Below are 8123 nucleotides of genomic sequence, written 5' to 3'. Positions count from 1 at the left end.
AATTTTCGTATTTGTAGTAGAGATGGGGTTTCACCATTGGCCAGGATGGTCCTGATCTTCTGACTTTGTGATCTACCCGCTCCAGCCTCCCAAAATGCTGGGATTACAGGCATGAGCCACCACACTCAGCCTTATTTTCATCTCTTAAAACAATGCTATGTGAAGTCTTCCTTGATTCTGCATGTCTTTCCCCAAATAAACAGGTACCTCCCTCCCTGAGGCTGCCTTAGTACTTCAGTGATTTTTCTACTGCATCTTTACCACCTGAACTGTGCATTATTCCTCCACGTGTCTGTCCCCTCTGCTCCAAGACTGCAGAGGATAGTCCTGCACATCGTCTTACTCACATTTTACTCAGAAATTTCTTACTGAGTCCTACTACATACATGCTAGGCATTAGGGTTTAAAAATAAAGAAAATAAGGCATGTCAGGAATGGCTTTTCTAGAACGCATGCCTAAGCAGAGACTGAAATATTGAGGCTAGCCAGATTAAAAGGGTAGAGGCAGGAAAGGGTGACAGCATGCCATGCAGCAGCAAGAGCAGGAGCGAGGCCTGAAAGAGGGAAAGGATTTGCCTGCAACAGAAGGATGAGTGAGCAGGGCATTACCAGCAGCTCAGTAATGCCAGAGAAAGGGCACACAGGGAAAAGGGCTAAAGACGGAGAGCGGGGCAGAAGGCAGATTATGAAAGCCTCACATCCAGGTTAAATACTAGTGTACAACCTGGAAAGCTGGAAATCATCTGACATTTCTCTCTGTGCCCCAAACCTTTCTCATTCAATTATCACTAAATCATATTGACTTTACCTCTTTTCTGCCTCTGTTTTATATTCCCACTACCACTGTGAACATAAACATTCACAAAATGGTTTTTATTTAAAAGAAAATGCCAACTATTAATGCGTTTTTTAATGAAAAAAATTAAGCAAAACAAATGAAAAAAGCATAACACCAAAAAAAGGCCAACATATTAAAATGAGTAACTGAGATTCTGAACTTTATTTCACCTGGATGGGTGAAAACCTTGTAATACATTGATACTAGTCCAAGGATGTGTGACAAGGAAACTATAGTTCACTACTGCAAAAGCTTCCTTTGTCTCCTGGTTTCTTTACTTGGTTCCCTTCCATCAATCCCAGCAAACTATAGGCCACAGGCTAAATCTAATCTCCCTATGGCTTTGTAAATAAAGTTTTATAGGAGCTCAGTCATGCCTGTTTGCTTACATAGAATCATCGTGGCTTTCACACTACAACAGCAAACAACAGCAGGGTAAGTAGATACGACAGAGACCACATAACCTCAAATATTACCCACCTGGTCCTTTACTGAAAAAGCTTGCTAACCCATTTTACACCATGACCAGAAGGCCTTAGTAATCAAATTTAATCTTGCGATTCCCCTGCTCAAATGTCTCCAATGAGCCTCTGCAGCAAACACTGTGGGCTCCCTAGCAATAGTCATGCCTTATTCTTCCTTGCAGAAGAAACACAAGTCTATTGGGATATTTATTATCCCAATCCCCCTCCCTCCTCAGCCTCAGAAACAGAAACGTTTATTCTAAGCTAATCACATATTTGCCTTCCCAGTGCCTGGTTTGGGAATGAGCATGTGGTGTGACCCAGCCAATGAAATGTTACAGGAAGCCCCTTGCATGCTTCTAAGTTTTCTCCCTGTTTAAAAGACACATGTGAAGAAAAGCAGCTCTTGTGATGTTGTGCTGTGAGAACAAGATGTTTGGAGCTGCTGTGATTAGCCAACCATGAAAGGAGACATGAATAAAACACTGCCAACAGCACAGCTGAAAGAGGAACAAGTGGGACACCTAAGAAATCACTGAACAACCAAAACAACTCTGGTTCCTACTATTTTAGCCACTGCTCATCAGTATTTGCAGTCCAAAGCATTCTATCTGGTAAATTTCCCATAGCCCACAGGATAAGACCTACTCATTTCTACAGTATTAAAAAGTCTACCATAAACTTGCCTTAGCTAAGTATTCACCTCATTCCCAACCTCTGGTATCTCACACTTTTGGTACTAGCAAAAGTGAACTGCTCAGAAACCCTGCAGAGTTCACTCAAGCATCTTGTCTTTTGCACTTGCTGCTCTTTCTGTGAAACAGGCAATCTCGTTAGACGTTCCTTCTGGCAAACACACAAACTCGTCGCATGTTCCTTCTGCCAAACATTCTTCTTCTGCTTCTTACCTAGAAAAATTCTTCTCACTCTGCATGTTTACCTTAAATCACACCTGCTTTTTTCCCAAACCTTTTATTCCTCATCACATATGTCTGGCTTTTATTCCTCATCACATATGTCTGGCACATAATCAATATATAATAAATCATAATTATAAGCTTCCAGTGGGCATCTAGCACACAGTAAGTACTGAATAAAGTAGTAAAATAATAAAAATGACAATGATAACAACAAGCTCCTGTCTGTATTTTTAATTGTTTGTGTTGTGTACATTACAAAAATGGTTAGTATCTAAAAGATATTTGATAGTTATTTGTTAAGTGGACAAGTGAAAACATAAATAGAAATGTTTTCTTTGAAAATTCTGTTGAAAAAGCACAGAAATGGAGACAGCTCTATTACGAGCACCTTAAAGATCAAAGCTACATCTGTTCCATCTTTGTCTCCTGCAATTTATAAAACCTACCTTACAGAAGCGCTTCGATAAACAGACAGCTAAAGGTGTCCTCATACAGTTTGGATTATGCAATGTATCAGGTGTCCACAACCCAGTAGCATACTAGTGTTTTTGTTATTGTGAAACATTTTTCTACTTTTATTAGAATCTGCTGAGCCTGGAGTTGGGCAATTTGTATATTTATTATGGCAATCTTTTGGCAAATGGTAGCAGAGCATCTTGTTCTAACAAAATTATTGTCATCATGACAATTAACCAGCAGGTGGAACACATCTTGTTCCAACAAAGTAAATGTATCTCTTTCCAACTTCAAATGAGGAGGAATGAAATCAGTAATACTGAAACCTTGTTGGGACAAGCATATGTAACACGACTTGTGCTTCAGCATTCTTGTGATCAAAAATTCCTTACTTTCACTTTTTTATCTATGGTAGGACCACCCACAGCAGGGGTCCACAACTCCCAGGCCGCAGACTGGGACCAGTCCATGGACTATTATGAACCACACCACACAGGAGGAGGTGAGCAGCAGGCAAGCCAGGGAAGCTTCACCTGTGTTTACAGCCACATCCCAAGGCTCATATTACCACCTGAACTCTGCCTCCTGTCACACCAGTCAGAGAATTCGATACTCATTGGAGCAGGAACCCTGTTGTGAACTGCCCGTCTGAGGGATCTACGTTGTGTGCTTCGTATGAGAATCTAATGCCTGATGATCTGTCACTGTCTCACTTTGCCCCCACATGAGACCGTCTAGTTGCAGAAAAATAAGCTCAGAGCTTCCACGGATTCTACATGATGCTAAGTTGTATAATTATTTCATTATATATTACAATGTAATAATAATATAAATAAAGTAGCACAATAAATGTAATATGATTGAATAATCCTGAAACCACTCCCACCTTCCCTCAGCCCATGGAAAGATTGTCTTCCACAATGATAACAACAAGTCCCTGGTGCCAAAAGGTTGGGGACAACTGACCTAAAGTAATTCACTATCACAAGTCTTACCTGGATTGCTGTTTTCAGAAGAGATTTTTAGCATCCGTTTTTCTTTGTAGTCAGAAAATAATTGGCAAATTCTATGTATAAAATGCAATAAACCAAATTACTATTTTAATACTGATATAAAAAATACTTACCAAATGTAAAATTCTTAGAGTATTTCTAATATAGTAATATCAGAACTTAACATTATTACCCCATTCACTTATGAGTACATTCTACAAACTTCTCTTTAAGCTTCTAATTAAAGAAGAAAACAATGTAAGGTGAAATGCTCATAAATCAAGGGCATTGTGACCTGGTAAATTAGCATACATTATCATGACCTAATAGAAAGTGTCCCAGCTCTGCATAAGTCCTAGCTCCATAATGAACAGCTATTTGTTTTTGGACAAGTTGCTTCTCTTAGGCTCAATGCCTTCTTCAACAAAGTGAGGACTTTGCTGCCTTATTTCGTATTGCACTAGGTTGTTATAAAGATTTAACAAGATATTTTTTAAATGCTCAGAGAAATAGTAAAGCAATAGAATAATCTGTTCCCAAACTTTATGACTAAAATTATCTTGGAATCCCAAATAAAACCCAATGTGCGTTTTGTTCGTAGGTTCTAATATGCAAATGTAGTTTTCAGAAAATGTTATTAAGTGTTAATTTTGCTTTTCAGTTGTCCTACTCCTTATGGCTTATAATTCAGGGCATCTCAACTATGTCATAGTTTGTAACTAAATTTATTCATAAATGTCTCATTAAAGTAGCTAATGTGACCATCCACTATTATGGAGTTGACCAATCACACCAAGGGTAGAAAAACCAATGGATGTTAAGACCTGGCTTGGACCAATGATCCCTCTTTAGAGACTTCAACTCTGAGCCAGATGTTTGTTAGGATAATGCTTTATATTGATGTTCAATGCCAGCTGGCAGGGGAGACCAAAACTCTACTTTTATTTTTTTTTAGTTTCCATGAAGAAGTTGCAAGTTGACATTTTCTAATTTTCGCCATACATGCTAACAATATAATTTTGCAGCAAACATGTTATTCAGCTCTAAGTCATCTCATAGACCATCTTACATGACCATTTTTGCAGCGCAAATCACAATTTCAGTATTTTGGTGGCACCCATCTTTTGCTTTGCTTCACAGTGTTTCCTTACAGCTAGTCAGCAAATAGTCAAATGACCTTCCAGTGACTGCACAGAATATGGAATGCTTCAAAAATTTGTGCTGCCTCCTTATGCAGAAGCCACACTAATTTTCTCTGTATTGTTCTAATTTTAGGATATGTGCCGCCGAAGCAAGCACAAAGCCCTACTTTTACACATGATTAGTGATGAGTCATGGACGAGGCTTGGCTCTGTTAAGTCCAACTAACCTACTTGAGATTCTGAGAATTCTCTTCAATGGCTTCCTATGAGGTAGAATTTGAAAATATTTTAAAATCTTGAGCTAGAGATAGAAGTAGCTTGGACGATTTTCATTATCATGTAAAACAGATCACTCGAGGGGCCAACCACAACCGGGAGCCCCTGCTTGGAGAAGGTTCATATGGGACTTTCTCCTGCCTAAGGTTCTCTACAGGATAAAAAGGGGCCTCACAGCACAGATCTGGTAGCAAAGAAGAAGAAACAAACACTGATCTCTTTCTCCCACGTTATTTGAACCCCTCTGACCCTTTAGAACAAGCCCATCTAATATCTGCTAGAGAAAAGACCAACAACCACCTCAAAGGATCTCTTACCATGAAGGTCTCAGCTAATTCTTGGCTAAGATGTGGGTTCCACATTAGGTTCTGAATGTGGGGGGAAGGGTCAATCTGCTCACTTTGCAGATAAAGTCAGGATGCCCAGCAGCCAGAGCAGGGTGCTGGTGCTTTGGGAACAATGGCTGAGCATATAAGCATAGGTATGGGAACTAAAATACGTTGTAACTTCAAAGTCACCATATGAATTGCCAGGAAGGCTTGAGGGATCTGAATCAGTAAGGGCATCTTGGTGTCAAAGGTCAACCATTACCAGGCAGCAGGACCAGTTTGAGTGGCAACAATGCAGCAACAGAAACAATGGAAACAACAGAATGACTGGAATGTCCTTTTTTTCCTCCTCCTTCTGACTTGATAAAAGGGACTGTCTTCCTTGGATTTAGTGAACCCCTTTGGTTCTTGAAAAATTCATGGAATATGTAGGAGACAGTCCCCAGAAGACAGTACAAGACTTTCTGCTAAACTGGACATTTCAAGACCCAAATAACTAATCAGAAAAATCAAAGATGTGACACCATTTTTTATCCCCTGCATAGGTGTTATACTTGGATGAAATGAACAATGTTGGGATCTCTAAGGATAAATGTCTTAAAAGTCCTGAGATAAAGAATCCTCCACCCACTGGTACTTCTAACTTGTCTTGCTTTATGTCTGATTTCTGGCTGATGCAGGGGACTAACTGCCATTCTAAAACTACCTGAACCGAACTATGACATCTCACCTGATATGTAAGATGCAATTGTTATAATTATTTTAAACCTCAATGTAGCATTAACTCGCCTTTTAACATAAACACTTACACATTATGATGACTAGAAACAGCATACTCTCTGGCCGTCTGTCCAGATAGATCTTGAGAAGATACATCAATATTTTGCTCAAGTAGAAGGCTGACTATACTTGCTGATCCACAACGTACAGCAAGTATGAGAGCAGTTCTAAAATGACAGATAATTTCTCCCTTAGGAACTGCAATACAGTTATTTTTAAAGCTAATTTGATATATTTTACCAATTTAACAACCTGTCTCTCCGTGCAGAATAAAACATGTACATGCACCAAAAGACAGAGCATCTTGGGTGCTCAAGTGTTCGTCTTTGTAAAATACCACCAAGGTTAAAAAGAAGGGACAAAAAGGAAACCTCCTATCTCACTGGGGCATTGCATAGTAGAAGCTACCAATTTAAAGTCCTTTGATGGGCAAGAAACAATGTTTGGGCCACTTATCTGAAGTGGACAAAGATTTAAGTGAAGATTTCATCACAGCTTCCCTAGACTGATATGCTGTAATAGAAAATCAGCTAGGGGTAAGATAAACAGGAGCTCTCTGCATGCTGAAAGCAGTAATAATAATAATGGTAAGAATAGTAGTCACAGGAGTGTCAGTTAATGATGCCAATAAACATGTACTAGGCACTGAATTAAGTGCCATATATATCTCTCTTACTTATTATGCACAGTCAACTTTGAAGGATATATTCTCCTACTTTTCATATATGACAACATATTTGGTAGTAAATAACATTCCCAAGGTCACACACCTAGCAGGTAAGAAAGCTAGGAATTAAACTCAGTCTTATGTGAATCCAAAGCCTAGCTCTTTTCTCTTTATCACCCACCTACAGCTTGCCTTCATGAAAGGAAAAGTGTATCCACTTAAAACTATCTTCACTCCCTCTTTCCATACCAATTAAAAATAAAAACATCAAAATACACTGGAAATAAAAAAGGAAGAAAGCTGTTGAACCCACAGTATGTGGGAATAGCAATTAATTGTCATGTAGGGATAAGCTAACATTAATATTCTTCAAAGAAAGCAACTTAAAGCAGAGTCATTGAAAAGACAAAAGAATTTTCAACCCCTATTTATGTTGACTACAGCATATTTAGTGGAAAAGCATATAAGACACAGAGGTTACAAACTGGTAGGAAGGGTTAAAAAGTTCAACACTGAGTCATAAAGTAAACTGAAAGTTAAAGTTCACACTTCATAACATTAATACGAAATCCCTCTAGCTAACATAAGATCATCTAACTAAAACATCATACAACAAAGAACATCAGTCAATACAATAAGAGAAGATGAATCTTACTAAAACTCTTCTTTATGTTGCCCAGTCCAAATAATTGTTTTTCTACCTGACTGATTTGTGTTGATACTGATCACTATGTCCCAATAAGTACACATGAATCTTATTAATTTAATATTTATGACTTGAGTCACAGCTATCAATCTAGTTAACAACACACAGATTAAAAGAAATAACTATACCTTCCATATCTATCAAGTGCATTTAAATTAGCTTTTTTCTTGATTAAAAATTTCACCACTTGCTGTTTTTGTTCATGTACGCCAAGTAACAGTGGTGTGAGGCCATGCTGTAAAACAATATAAAGCAAAAACAAATGTAATTCAAAAAAGTACACATTCCTCAACTGAAGCAGAAACTTTATATAAGATCCTACGGACTTACACGTATACAAAGTAAAGAAAATGTAGCTGCTTCCTTCTCAATCTTCTGTGCTTTCCCACATGCTGCTCCTTCCTTTGGAAACACCCCTTCTCTGCCTCACCACATCAACTCTGATCATCTCAAAAACTCACTTTCAACATTTACTGCTTCCAAGACTCTGCTTCTAACCCAGCATTTGGCATGCTATTATTACATGATACTATTTTTCCCATCTAAACAAAGA

At 38.4% G+C, this 8123-nt stretch overlaps 1 non-coding gene across 1 annotated transcript; it reads right to left on the bottom strand.

Annotated features, from left to right (window-relative positions):
* Nucleotides 1–4862: 4862 nt before the first annotated feature.
* LOC111530546 lies at nucleotides 4863–4969 on the bottom strand. The gene has a single exon (XR_002727840.1). It is a non-coding gene; the product is annotated as a U6 spliceosomal RNA (small nuclear RNA).
* Nucleotides 4970–8123: the final 3154 nt, after the last annotated feature.

This window comes from Piliocolobus tephrosceles, unplaced genomic scaffold (assembly GCF_002776525.5).
Source record: "Piliocolobus tephrosceles isolate RC106 unplaced genomic scaffold, ASM277652v3 unscaffolded_1433, whole genome shotgun sequence".
NCBI lineage: Eukaryota > Metazoa > Chordata > Mammalia > Primates > Cercopithecidae > Piliocolobus > Piliocolobus tephrosceles.
The sequence above is the reverse complement of the archived record's forward strand: the minus strand, read 5'-3'. Positions and strand labels throughout refer to the sequence as shown.